Source organism: Streptopelia decaocto (assembly GCF_964273445.1).
Source record: "Streptopelia decaocto genome assembly, chromosome: 6".
NCBI lineage: Eukaryota > Metazoa > Chordata > Aves > Columbiformes > Columbidae > Streptopelia > Streptopelia decaocto.
In genome coordinates, this window is record NC_138660.1 from 66,024,740 (window position 1) to 66,038,325 (window position 13,586).

General features: G+C 38.7%; 1 protein-coding gene across 8 annotated transcripts in view; it reads left to right on the plus strand.

Annotated features, from left to right (window-relative positions):
• MBD5 (methyl-CpG binding domain protein 5) overlaps positions 1-13,586 on the plus strand; it is a 127,965-nt gene that overhangs the window by 56,823 nt on the left and 57,556 nt on the right. For all 8 annotated transcript variants that reach the window (XM_082057242.1, XM_082057244.1, XM_082057245.1 and 5 more), the window contains 2 exons: positions 7,624-7,759; positions 11,826-12,001. The gene's annotated coding sequence lies outside the window, so the exon portion shown is untranslated. The remainder of the gene's footprint in view (positions 1-7,623; positions 7,760-11,825; positions 12,002-13,586) is intronic.

The window sequence follows — 13,586 nt, forward strand, 5'->3', positions numbered from 1 at the left end:
TGGGATGCAAGATGCTGCATGAGTAGATTCTTAATTTGGGGAGTTTAGTAGAGGACGTGTTTATAGTTCAAAAAATAAATAATTCAGAAGACTGGGTCTGGTTTGTGTTGACTGTTTGGAACCCTACTTAAAAATTACTAATTCAATAATTTCCCTTAGTAACAGCTCACTGTTACCTACATGAACTTTTACAGCGTCACGAATTTTTAGTAATTTTCATATTCTGCATTATGGCTTGGTTTGGTGCTTTGCGTTATAACAACGCATTTAGAAGCTAATTTTAATAGTGCTTGCGTTGGCTTTATAAAGGACATCAGGCTTGCTTTCTGAATTTCCCCTGCAACTCTTGTTTTGTGTGTGAGATGAGGCACTTTCTGGGGCGTCGGAAGTTTAAATGAGGTGCGTGTTCCTAGAAGTATTGGACAACATAACCCTCAAAAGATTGTAGCGACTGGAGTTGAGGGCTTGAACACCATTCTTTGTACCTGCCAGCACAGAAGGTCAAGATGAGTATGCGGATGTATTCCTCATTTAATACATTATGAAGCTACTTGAAACTTTGATGCTGTAGAACAGAAAACTCTTGAAAGTGTTTAAAATCTTGGCACTAAAGATTGGGGTGTTAAACATTAGGTTGCACAGATCTCAGGTCACTGAAGATTGAAGGCATTCTTATCTGGTTTTCAGGTTATCTTGATATTTTGATATTATTCTGAAATCATTCTTGTTGGCCAAACTGTTCTCTGAAACTGAGCGGTAGCTAAAATGGGTATTTCCCAGTGCAGAAGTGCACGTTGCCATTTTGCAGAATAGCTTGATCTTGTGTCTCTGTGGCTGTGTTGGCCTGAGCTTCTCTTATGCTGAGCCGAGACTGCAAGTCTTCAATCCCTCCAGTGAAGGTCCTGTTCATCGCACCTCTTGATCACTTGTTAATCCAAAGTGAAGGTCAAAGTAGAATTTTATATGGTTATTTGGGGTCCTCATTTCTGTTTACTTGTGTTTGCCATGTGGTTCCACATTCATACCTTCAGAAAAGCTGCCTGAAAACGTCTCCATTGGCGTAGCTACGTCCTGCCAGCCCCTGAAAGGTATTCGTTTAAATCTCCTCAGATTCTTTGTAGACGCAATTCTCGTAACCACGGGCAGTTGGCAGATCAAGCAGTCCAAATAGTTGGACCATGGCCACTGAGCAATGCTCCCAAAAAATGGGGCCGTGTGCTCGTACAGCTGTCAAATTTAAAACAAGTTAGCGTGAAGATGAAGATGCGCCTTGGTCCTTAGGCTTCAGCTCACTGTGAGGATCTCAGCGCTTGGTTGGAATAGAAATCTTTTTATCTACCAGATTAGCAGTTGCCAGGGGATCTGATTGTCCCATCAATTTCAATCTAGCGTAATTCAGGAGGAATTTAAAGTTTTTCTCCTTGAACGGCTGTCTCGTACTCTCTTTGGGAAATGAATTCTGTCATCCGGAAGCTCCTCTTAACTCCTTCCTACCAGCCTCCCTCCTTTGATATTAGAGACGTTTGCAAGTACAGAAGCAGAAACAAAAGCTTCAGGGGTCAGAAACTCTCTCGTATTTTAAACATAAGTCCAGATAATGTAAGAACATGCTAAGAATGAAGGAACTGGGGCACTTACCTGTGGTTTCTGTGAAAAGCAAAAAAACCTATTCATCAAATTAGACCAGCTGACACTGTGTAATTCGCTGCTATTAGATCCATACAACATTGGAAGGCTATACTCCTATTACACTTAGATTTTTAATTATTAAATTAAGAAAACTTGCAAAGCAATTAAAGGTATTTAGCAATTGAAGTCTCTTCTGTTGCGTGTTAGAAGCTTCTTTGGCTTGAAAGTTTTTGGGTTTTTTGTGGTAGAGAAAATTTTACATAAAATCTTCTAATAAAATAAAATAGAGAAATATACGTAACCAAGTTGTCTGTTGACTATTACTAAAAGTTGTGTTCTCAGCTCCTTTTTCTCGTGTCCTCTGCTGATGTGAAAAGGGCCGGGATGAAGCTCATTCAACTCATTTGTTGGCTGCTCAATCCCATTGAGCACTTTTCTTGATTAATACAGCCACTCGCTGAATTGCTTCCCCAAGCAAGAAACCTAATGCAATTTATATTTACATTTTGAATTTTTATATTTTGAATTGACATTTTAGATTTTGGGATATAACAAACTTAGAGAAAAGGGCTATAAATCTGTGATTATTTTTGTAACGGATTTGTTGTTGTTGCAATCGCTTTCTGTCTTTAATCCTTCAACATGTGCACGTAACTTTGTAAAATCTGGTTTTTACCGACTCCTACCATTGATTTACTGTCAAAGATGTTGACAACTCGAAATGCTGGTTTTACTGTCGTTTCCCTCTCTTGTCTAATAATGCTTGTAGAGCAGGTGTGGGACAAAATATGGTTGTGGAAGTGCTGAGGGGTGGAGTTGCTAAGGCAATTCTTTCTAGTTTAGTTTCCATCCTCTTCCCCCAAAGGCTGTTTAATTATCCCAATAAACCAAAGGGATAGTAAACTTACAATGCTGAGTAATAAGTTTTTTTTCTGAAAAATTATCTTAAGTTTTTAATGCCATGATATTTCCTCTGGTTTTTCATTTGCAGTTTGACTGGCTGACACTTTCGTACATCAGCCACTTTGACTTTTAGTTTGGGAGCCCTCCTTGTTCGTTCTTGTTGGTGAATTGCTCAGAGTGAAAACCAACATGAAATTTTACCAAATAAGAATTATCACTTTTGTGTTGTATGATAAAGTGTGCAAACCAGACCAGCAAACCAGTTCCGTGCCTCTGTCCGCTTGTTATTCCTCAGCTTGCATAGTTCTGTATTGCAAAGTACTGCGTTAGAATAGGAATTGGAAGATAGAAACCTTTTTATTCGTAGTGCTCTGCAAATGGAGAAGGTTGGAAAGCAGTCACACAGCTGGTTTGGAGTGGGAAGGCATCAGCGGCCACTTACGCGTGGTCTGGAAATTACTTGTTATTGTGTTCCCCAGTGATGAGGAGCTGAGTAGCAAAGGTTCTTCTTCACCCCGACTCTCGGTGTTGCAAACGCTGAGTACGCGCTCGAGCATCCCTGTCAGGATATCGAACGCGGTATCAGAATCTCATCAGTTTACCGCTCTCGGATGATCAACCTGCTGTAGGAGATGTTTAATGTGATGCTTTGTCTGTGTCAGCCGTAGCTAATACTGCAATCATTGCCTCTCAATTTGATGATTATTTTTTTCCAATTAGAAGCCACTGCAATGAGACAGCCGGCCAGAAAATGAAGACGCCTTAGTGCGGCAGAAATCACCACCAGGTCCCACGGCAGCCCTGCCTGCTCCCTCCCTAAAACTCTGCCCTTAGTAACTTTAAATGGTTGAGTATTTAGTACCCTGGAACTTAGAGATACCTTAAAAGCAGACTTCATAAAATCTATCGAAGCTTTCTGAAAAATCATTCAATCCTAGGGTAAACTTTTAGAGAATTTTGATCTCTATCTATGAATAAATAAGATGGATAATTCTTAAATGATCAAACACATTGAAATAGTAGGGCATTTTATATAAATATAGACTCAGTGGTGATCCAGTGTGAATTATATTAAACTCAGTGGGAAACCTTCTATTAACCTTAGCAAGAAAAAAATTAGAATTCCAGAAAGTGAATTGTGCTTTAGGAGTCTTGTGTCAGGGGATTATTAAAATACCATCCCGATAGTTTATGAATGAATTGGACAATTAGTAGTATTAATTAGTAGCAACGTCAGTTTGAAAGAACTACTTAGAGGAAAGGCGATGATGGATATTCCTCGATGGTGAAGGAGGCAGCTGGGCAGTGAAATAAGATTCCTCCAATGTGTATGTTTTTGAACTTTCTCAGCCTTTCCAGTTCCACACAGGATACTCGCTGTTGTACACGCTGCCCAGATCTGGAACATCACAACATTTAATGCCTTGTAAGGTGTTATGGAGATATTAAGTAATGAAATCAGTGTGTCTGGTGACTTAGGTTATCATTGTACTGGGAGATGAACACCCGTTGGCCATAGAGGGAGGATAGAAGCAAGGAATATGGGAAGTGGCTGCTACGGGGAGGACTTTGGGTACATCACTAATTAAGCAAAGAGTAAAATTCACTACGTTAAAACCATTGGCACTGTGTTCAGTTTCTTTAACATTTTCTAATTATCTCATAAATGAGTAGAAACAATGAAAAATAACCATATGTGGTGGTGTTTGTGTACCTGGGTGAGGTGATTCTTTTCTCTGTGAATGTCAGATGTACAATGTAATATTTCAGAACTGGGAGCAAATGGATTTCTCTGTCCTGGCATTGGCTCTGACCTGAGTCCAGACCAGAAGAAAACTGATGCAGAGCCTGAGCTGGACACCAAGATTTGCCAGTTACAGAGAATAGCGCCAAGAATTCTAAACTAAGAAATAACACAATTTAGAAAGTTTATGTCATTTTCTTTTTGGAGGATTTACTTTTAAACAATGGCGTAATATCGTGTCTAAAAGAAGACACTTTATTATGTGAAGATAAAGTATCATGGGGCAAAAATATAAACTGTTAGTGTGCTTGCTAGATTAAATTTCTTCTTTCCTAATGAATTTGAAGCTTTGGGTAAGATATTCATCTCCAAGTCCAGGTATCCTTGTCTTCTGCTCCTTATGCTGTTGGTCTGTTTATCCAAGTATTTTTTTTCAACAGTTCAGCTGCTTGTGGCGTGTTCTTAAAGGCATTTACTTCTATGTATTTATCTTTTCAATGTTAAGACTTTATGGTAGCCATAGAAATCAAGAAGAAAATGGATTAACGTGGTCCTGTGCCCACTGGATGGTTCTCGTACAAACAAGTGGCTGTCACGCACCTTTTGAAATAACACTGAGTTTAGAGACATGTACAGAAAGAAATTCAGTCGTTTGTCAGCTTACAGTAGTAATGACTAAATAACATTTTAACTAATATATTCTTCTGTACCTCTAACAACATTTTTTTTAAAACAAAAGGAGGGTAAAAGGTAAATTGGTATTATACAGCACTAAAATTATTTATCATCTCAGTTCTCATCAGTTTCGCAGTTATCTCTGTATTAAATTAAAGAGCAGTGAAGGAGAAAAGTAGAGTACATTTCCATTGTGAGCTAGGAAATGGAAATGAATGTACAAGAGGTATGCAAAGTAGCCAGTGGACACAAACCACAGGTTTTTAAAATGCGTTGTTACAGATGAATGAAAATAATTTTTAAATGATGCATTAATTTTGAATTCTGATGTTTTTCACCAAACCAAAATAAATTGGAATGTATGTTTATTTGAGAGAACCTTCCATTTCCACACCCTACAGGTCCAAATCTTGAGTATTAATTTGATTGAAATATCAAGAACGTGAAGCAGGAAAGACGTTCCTGTTTAATGTGGGAAATAGATTCTTGCCATAGCAACCGGGTCCATGGACCGGCACCTGGCGTGATTCCCTTTCCACTCACAAACCCGCCTATTTGGTTGGGAGATATATTATTAGTACTTGACACTTTGTTTATGGAAGTATCAGATAGCAGGATTTATAGGGTTGAGACTATTGACTGAATTGATGTCTCTGATTTTCTCCCCTTGCCAATTAAAAAATGTTATACTTGGTTCCCCTTGTAACTGGAGACACAAAACGGGGTGCTCTCCCTTCTTACAACTTCTCTATTCAAAGCCGCATCTGCTCAAATGCCACCATCGCCAAATCTGTGAAAAACGTTAGCATGTTAGCTTTATAGCTGTATAGCACATACTTCAAACAAATATGTTGGTATGTTAGCCTTATAGCTATATATCACATACCTAAAACAAATGTGTTAGTATGTTAACCTTATAGCCATAGCTTATTTTTAAATTGGCTTTGCTAAAAAACCTGCCTGTTGTTGTATTTCTTTTGGCTTCAGTGTTTTTCCCTCGGTATATCATGTCGTTAGGCAGTTAAAAGCATTTTTGAAGTTATATTAATATGGCCAACTTGTCATACAAAAGAACGGTACGTTTGGAACAGGCCGTATGTTCACACAGAGGTAGTTGTGGAAGGTAGGATGTTTGCTTCTTGTTTGCTTATGTCAACTCTTATATTTTAACTTCATTTTCTCCTGATACGGTGTCTAGGAAATATTCAGATAACAGATATGTATTCTAATTGGTAAGGAAGCAAGTTTATTATTTACCAGCAGCCTTATGAGGACTTTAGTCAGGTACTCAAGCTGGATTTTTAGACTTAGTTCCCTATTTTTTGGTATTATAACAGTTAAAATTTAGAATTAGGGTCATACATTTTGAATCTGTAGACAGCTAAGTATTACTTTTATTTAAACAGTGAAATATACTCAAGTCCTTCTATGAAAACAAGAGGTGAGACTTTTCAGTACCGCAGTGTTGTAAAATAAAACGAATGAGCAAACATATTCCATTTCCTTAAGCACCTGGAACTGCCAAATTCACGGCTGCTCTTCCCCCTTGGAATTCTTCATTGGCGCCCGTGTGCCGCTCCTTGCGAAGCGCTCGCTGCCGGCCCCGCCGCTCCTGCGGCTGCGCAGATTAGGGAACCGATCTAGGTTAAGACTAATCCAGCAGAAATACACAAATCGGCTCCTTTATCTGCTTCACCGGAGCAGCGGGAGCAGCGACACCTGGCCTGGAGCAGGAGGAACCTTTGAGCAGAGGCTGAGTTGTGCCTTCTAACATGAGTAAGGGGCTACACCGTGGGGATTTCCTCCTCAAGAACAGGAAAATGAGGTAGTAAGGAAGAAAAATCTGCTGTCCCCATAGTTTTCAGTCCTTCTGCTGAGGAGCTAACAGAGCCCTCATTTAAGCCAGGTCTTCTGGATTGATCACTGTTCCAGGTCTACACTAGTGAAACATGGAAAGCCTGGGATAAGTTAGTCCAAGCGTAATCCTGCAAAGATATTTCCACCAGCTCTTAATGCTGGTAACGGGAATAAAATTAAATACAAGGCTGTGGTTGGGCTGAGTTCATGATTCTCCATTACATGGTCAAGTCACAGAATTAGTTGTAGCTGTGTTTGTTTTAGGGGAAACTCGACAAGGCAAATGCCTACAAGTCTAAAAACTATCAGTGGTATCCAAGCTACTTTGTTTTTTTTCTGTTAATCTATATATGGAAAGAGAGAGGCGTGTTTATGAATTAGATATAAATAAGCAAAACTGAGCATCTTTTTAACAGTTTTAGTTCTCTGAAGCTTTATGGTAGATCTTCTCAAGACCATCTCATTAAAAAGCCGTTTTATCCATTCCCCAGCTGTGTGGGCTCTGGTTCTCTAACCTTCAATTCTGTAGAAGTGTAAAGGAATGGAGGGTCTGATTTTGTGTTTATTGTCAATGAAGAGAGATGCTTCTAGAGGACGGTTCACAATACAGCTGTACTGAGGGTCACATTAGATTAATTTCTTTTAAATCACACTTTGGACTCTGCCTTTCTTCACTGACCACTGAGAGCATGTGGGTAAACTCACCAGTTTTGTTCCATCACTTTTGGGTAGGGAAGCTGTGCAGTCTCTGTGAAGTGCAACTATTGATAACATGTCTTTCTATGAGTTTTAGCGCAACATGTGTTTTGTTGCAGGAAGAAAAGGCTTTATCACAACCAAACGGGCGAAGAAACATAAAGACTTGAAAAAACAGCACTTCTCTAATTCCTTCCAAAAGCTCAGAAACCCAGCAAACCTGAGGATCACCTCCAGCAGTCTTCCCCATCTGACGTGAGTGAACTTTCTCCTTGCTGCTCTTTCTCTTCCTGTCACATATATATGGATAGGAAACATGGGCGTTTAAATGTTTTAAATTGTTTCTTCTGTTTTCTTTGAGGAGTCACAAAATAGCGGTGGGTTCTCAGTAGGCTGGTGTCACCGGCACTGTGGTTTATCTGGTGGTCACCACTAGGAATTAATGACACTGCGTTTGGCTTTAGTATTATGGAGGATGGTGCAGTTACTAAACAACATTTTGTGGGACTTAACAAAATGAAAATCGCCATTACTGGCAATAAAATCAGACAAAATCAGGCAGGATGCTTGCAAACAGGTCTCGAAGCTTTTGCCATTTTTTTTAATAGCGCCGAGCCCCCGGCTCTGATTTGGAAGATACTCTTTTGGAGGAGTGTTTTTCAGTTATGCTACAGGGTAAATGGGAAGAATAACCTGAGAAAGAGCCAATAATCAATTGGTTTAGAAGAACTAAATTTAAAACCTCGCTGAAGACGAAAGGGAACCGGCTGCCTGTCACTTGTGACAGCGCAGAACTGAAAACTTATTGAGTTTGCTTCTGGTGCTGGGAGATCGTTTTTTTGGTATTTTTCATCTTTTCTTCTGAAAAGTAGAGTATCTTTTATTTTAAACGCATCAACTACCATAGTTGTAAGAATATTGTATGTATCTTAAGAGATTAGACGGGGACAGGATTTTTTTAATCTGTTAGGACAGACTTGTTATGTAAATAGAAAGCTCCCAAAGCCAACAGACAGCACATGCACTGGAGAAACAGATGGCTCTTCCCCAGAAACGCACTCCCCATTACATCCCTGCAACTTGGTGAGGACTCGCTGGGAAGTTTATTGTTATGGATGTGCATGCAATTGAGAAATAGACATATTGTAGTCACTGTGTAAGTCCTGGACTTAGCTCTGAATGGTAAAAATAAACCAGTGTTTTCATGCGTGGTGCAATAACAACTAAGACAGTGTGGCATTCACCTCCATACACTAAATAGAAGTCTAAGTGCTTTTTCAGTGTCACTTGTCTGGGTTTTTAGTTGAAAAAAAATCCTTTGCAGTTTTTACATACACTTATTTTTAATTGTTTATCACTGGGAGTTCCTAATAGGCAAAGGAAGAGGGAAAGGCTGGTTAAAAGCAGAATGAACACAGGACTTTGAGGAGGGGAAATGCAATGTAGGACCTATTGAATCAGCCACAAAAATTCTCTTGGCTCCTCATATAGGAGCCTTTTGATTATCACCAGCAGTCTCTGTATGCTTAGTACGTATCAAACCGTACCAGGTAACCAGTCATCTGTCTCTGTGGTGCCAGTAGCTTTGCAAATGGCATCTGCATCATTAAGGTAACGGCTGTTTTTTCAACACAGACTTTAATTACAGCTTTGCTTACGCGTTTCCATTTCCGTGCACTCAGTATGGGCAATCTTTATCACTAATTCATTGTCACTATTTTGTTTAGATAGTAGAAGTTAAAAATCAGGGTATTTGTTTAAATTCATTGTACTCACACTTTTCTGGAGATTTCTTGAGGCCTTTATTAGAAGCAGCTTCTTTTAGTGATGCTGCTTCAATCCTTTGTGCTGCCCACATGACCCAGTTATTTTAAGCCCTGGTATGACTTGGGTTTCATTCTTGGGCTATTTCATCCATCTATTGAAATTGTTTCCAGTAAATTAGTTTTACAGTGTTTGCTGTGATTAGCATTATGTGCTCAAGGGAACTTCTTCATAAAAATGCCTCTTATCAATACCTTTCAATGTGTTTAAATGTTAATAAATAATTTTATCGGAAGAATGTAATATCCATAGTGAAATGATGATGTAAAATATATTTGTATGCAAATTCTTTAATGGTAGCTTATACCATCTTTCTATTTGTTTTGTTACTGTGAAGATAAGCTATGTTGTGAAGCCATGAGTTCTTTTTTGTTTATGATTTTATGAAAAACCTACATATCGATGTTCATTCTTTGAAATATTTTGTGCAGCTTATATACAGCAGAAACAAAAATGTCTGTCATTTCTACGACAGGAGAAGGAATTCTTACATTGAAATGATGCCATTTTTGTTTGATTTTAAGATTTAACATTTGTAGAGGAATTTAGAGGCCATTGGTATTGGCTTTGTTGATAAGCCGAAGCCGGTAGCTACGGCCCCTTGGTAGGAGCCCAACCTGCTGAGTTCAGTGTCCCTCCAACCCCATGAGGTTTTATTGTTCTCCTGGCCCGTCAATACCTCCGTTCTTCACCTGCTAACATGCTGAAATTTTCTTTTCCAGTCATATAGATTCAGGATTTAGACTCCTTGCATTTATAAATCCATAGCGTTCAATTTTGTTTGTTCAACTAAGTCATTTAACCCTTTCAACTAAGGGGAAGAGCCTCTATTTTACTGTCAGCAATAACATCAGTTTTGTTGGTTTGTGTGTTTCATTATTTATCTTCTTATTTTAATGATTTTAATAATATCTATGGACTGGATGTACCTTGTTAGTATCCTAAATATGTAAAAACTTTCAGTATTAAGAACAGGTAAGTCCTGTAATGTTTGGAAGCATTACATGTGCTTAAACATGAAAACTGTCTAGTACCCCGATCTTTAAGCAAATCTAAACATATATTAATAATTTTATAGGGGTGTAATTTTTAAAGTCAGATTGGTTGGGGAAGAACTTAAGCAAGTTGATAGGGGTTTTTTTGCATATAAGATAGTTGTTTGCATATAAGCAAAGTGTGTGGTGCCCGGCTGGGCTGCTGGCTGCGCTCTGAAACAACCAGCACCCTTTGTACTCATGTCTATGAAACACCGAGCCCCAATTTTGCCCTTAAATTGGGAAGGTGCAGATCAACTGATAACTCAGTGAAATCCTTGGTACTAACAAAGTCAGTGAAAGCCAAGGAGCAGGTCAGCACCAAGAACGCAAAAAGGGGCTGCTTATAAACTTAACTGAGATATTTTAATAACACTGTATTTGGTATCTGCAGCTAATGTACTTGATGTGACTTCTGGGCTTGTATCCTGTTTGTTTCTCTTATCTGCAATTTTTCTTTCACACTTTGTATTTACATGTTTTCTGTTAGGGGAGAAGCTTTGAACAGCAGCCGAGACCTTTACTAGGATGACAAAAGGCTTTAAAAGAGATTCCAGATATGTGATCTGTAAATCAGAGCAAATTCAGTAGATTTTAGGATTCAGAAAGTATTGATTGGCTGTGTGGCATCTATTTTAATCAATGATTTATTAAAAAAAAATAAAACCCCCAATAATTCTGGATTATTCAATGTGTGTTTGTAATCCCCAACGGTGCCCTTACCAACTCCTCGGGTTTTCAGGTATGAAGCTTTAAGGGCCCACGTGAACTCTTTTGGATATGCCTTAAACCTAATGAGCTCCAATCCATTTCACCTCTAAAAGAACTAATTAATTGACTTAAAATCCTGCAAAGACTGTTAACTCCTTTCAGTGTCAGAGCAATTGGAACTGGCACAATGAAAGCTGGAGTAGCCCAGAGCCAGGACTGCAGGTACCTTTTGCTGCCGATTCTGGAGGAAACTGGTCAAGAAGAGGCAGATGTTGTGGAATTCCACAGGTTCTGTTTCAGCTGGGGCTTCACCAACATCTGTGTGCCTGTGCAAAGACTGATTTAATAGCTCATCAGCAATATTGGTGGACCTTTTACACAACCAAAGCCATTTGCAGGGTTTAAAAGCCTCTTGAAAGCCTGGACTTGTTGCCTTTGTAGGTGAAGGTTTTTAGCGTGCATCAGGACAACTCAGGTTGTCTGAAATGTGACCTTTTTTTGTATGCGTATTAGTTCCATCATAAAAATCCATATACTCATGGAAAACTACTCATTCTCGCTGGTGAACCACCATAATATAGTAAAAGTACCCTTTTTTTTAATCAATTCTGGTCAGACCCTTCTTTAAAAGCAAACATGATTAGAGTTTATACTAAGAACTAATTGAATAAGGGCTTAGAAGGCAATCAAGAAAAGTGAAATCAAACCATTTGGCTCATTGTTTAATTTAAATAACACGACTGTCTCCACAGATGTAACGTGGGGTGCAAGGGTTCCTCAGATGAGGACCCAGCCTCAATGGACGGAGCCCATTGTCGAGACATAAACAGGAGACTGTCTAAAGCAAAGCTCAAAGTGCATCACAGATTCTAAGAAGCCTAAAGATCCCCCAAGGGAACTCGAAGCAAGACCATGAGAAGTAATGTAGGTAAGTTTGCAAAGGGAAAACAATGCATTTATCCAGCCGAGAAACTGGTAGGAAAGTTTTTTACAAAGTGTATTTCAAACAGTATAACACAAAAGGGTTGAGCTGATGTTGAAAAAGCGAATCCGAAGTACAGCAGACATCTTCAACATTTAGTGGTGCTGAAAAAGAAAAGTAAACACTTTAGCGATTCAGATCTTTGTAGGAGATAGACAGTGCACTCATACGTGGACCTTTCTGATAACAGAACAAAGAAGAAAAAAGCATTCTCGACCTAGATTTACCAGATTGTATTGAAACAGCATATGAAGCACAATATTTTAATGGTAAGAAAATTACCATTTTGTGACAGTGTGATTCATATGGAGTATTAGTCATAATTGGTAGTAATCTATTTTGACATAATTAAACAACAGAACTCCAGTTATCTGTATCAGAAAATATGCAGCACCATTCTTGACCTAGATTATATTGTAGTAGCAAAGTAGAGCTGCCTTGCCCTGAGACGAAGCCAGAACGTTACAGTAAAATGGGAAATGAAATGCTCTTATTCTTATGCATTTTCATAATCAAAATATAAGGTTATACCATGTCAACAACCAGCAGATGGAGAAAAAGAACGTCCCAGGAAGCTCAAAGAACACACTAGGAAGCGGAGCTATAAATACCAGGCTAATTCCATAGCTTTAAGATTTCTCCAAAGCTTTCTTAAATCCCTCCAGAAAAGACTGAAGAGATCCCTAATCTGAAATGCCCCAGTTGAAGAAATGTGTACTTCTTCATTTTGAAATAAAGTGGTGTTAACGTACAATAGATTGTTGGGACATTTTAATGAGTCATTGTAGTGTCTATACTATACTCATTGCTTCAAAATAAGGTTTTTGAAAACATTGGTACATTTTCATTCTTATCAGTATTTTCTTCTTCAGAGAAAATAAAGAATTCTGTCTCATCACCTCCGAACTGATCTGTATAGTATTCACTCGGAATACTTGATGTTCACCACTCTTTTTGAATCTCTGTTTTTTAGAGAGCCGTCCCTTTCAGTAGAGAGCGCTAACAGAAGAGCAGGCTTCTTTGGTAGGATTTTATGAACATTTGGAAGATCTTTTGATTCCTGTTTTTTTTTTTCTTTGCATTTGTAAATGGTACCTATGAAACATAACATTGTGGCTATATTTAGAGATAGTTGTTTTTCTGGCTTCCATACTTCGTATTCTAAATGCCTGCAAAGAGGCTTTCAGATTTCATGGCATTCCAAGGAGGATGTTATTTTGATGCTGTAATTTAATTTGGTGAATCTGCAATATGAACAGGTTCTAAGACAAGTGTCTGTAAGAAAACCTGGATTGTGAGATAACTAAATTGTTGAGAGATTATTTTCTCCGTAGTGTTGGGTGAAAAGCTGTTTACACGTGTGTTACTGAAGCGCTGTGTAACGCTTCCTGTTGATATTGGCAAAACCGGTCACTGGGGATGTCCTGAGACAGAATTCTTGTGTAACCATAGAGTGATAGTGGTTGGAAGGGACATCGGGAGGTCACACGGATGGGCTGAGGTTGGAAGGGACCTCTGAAGATCCTCTTGT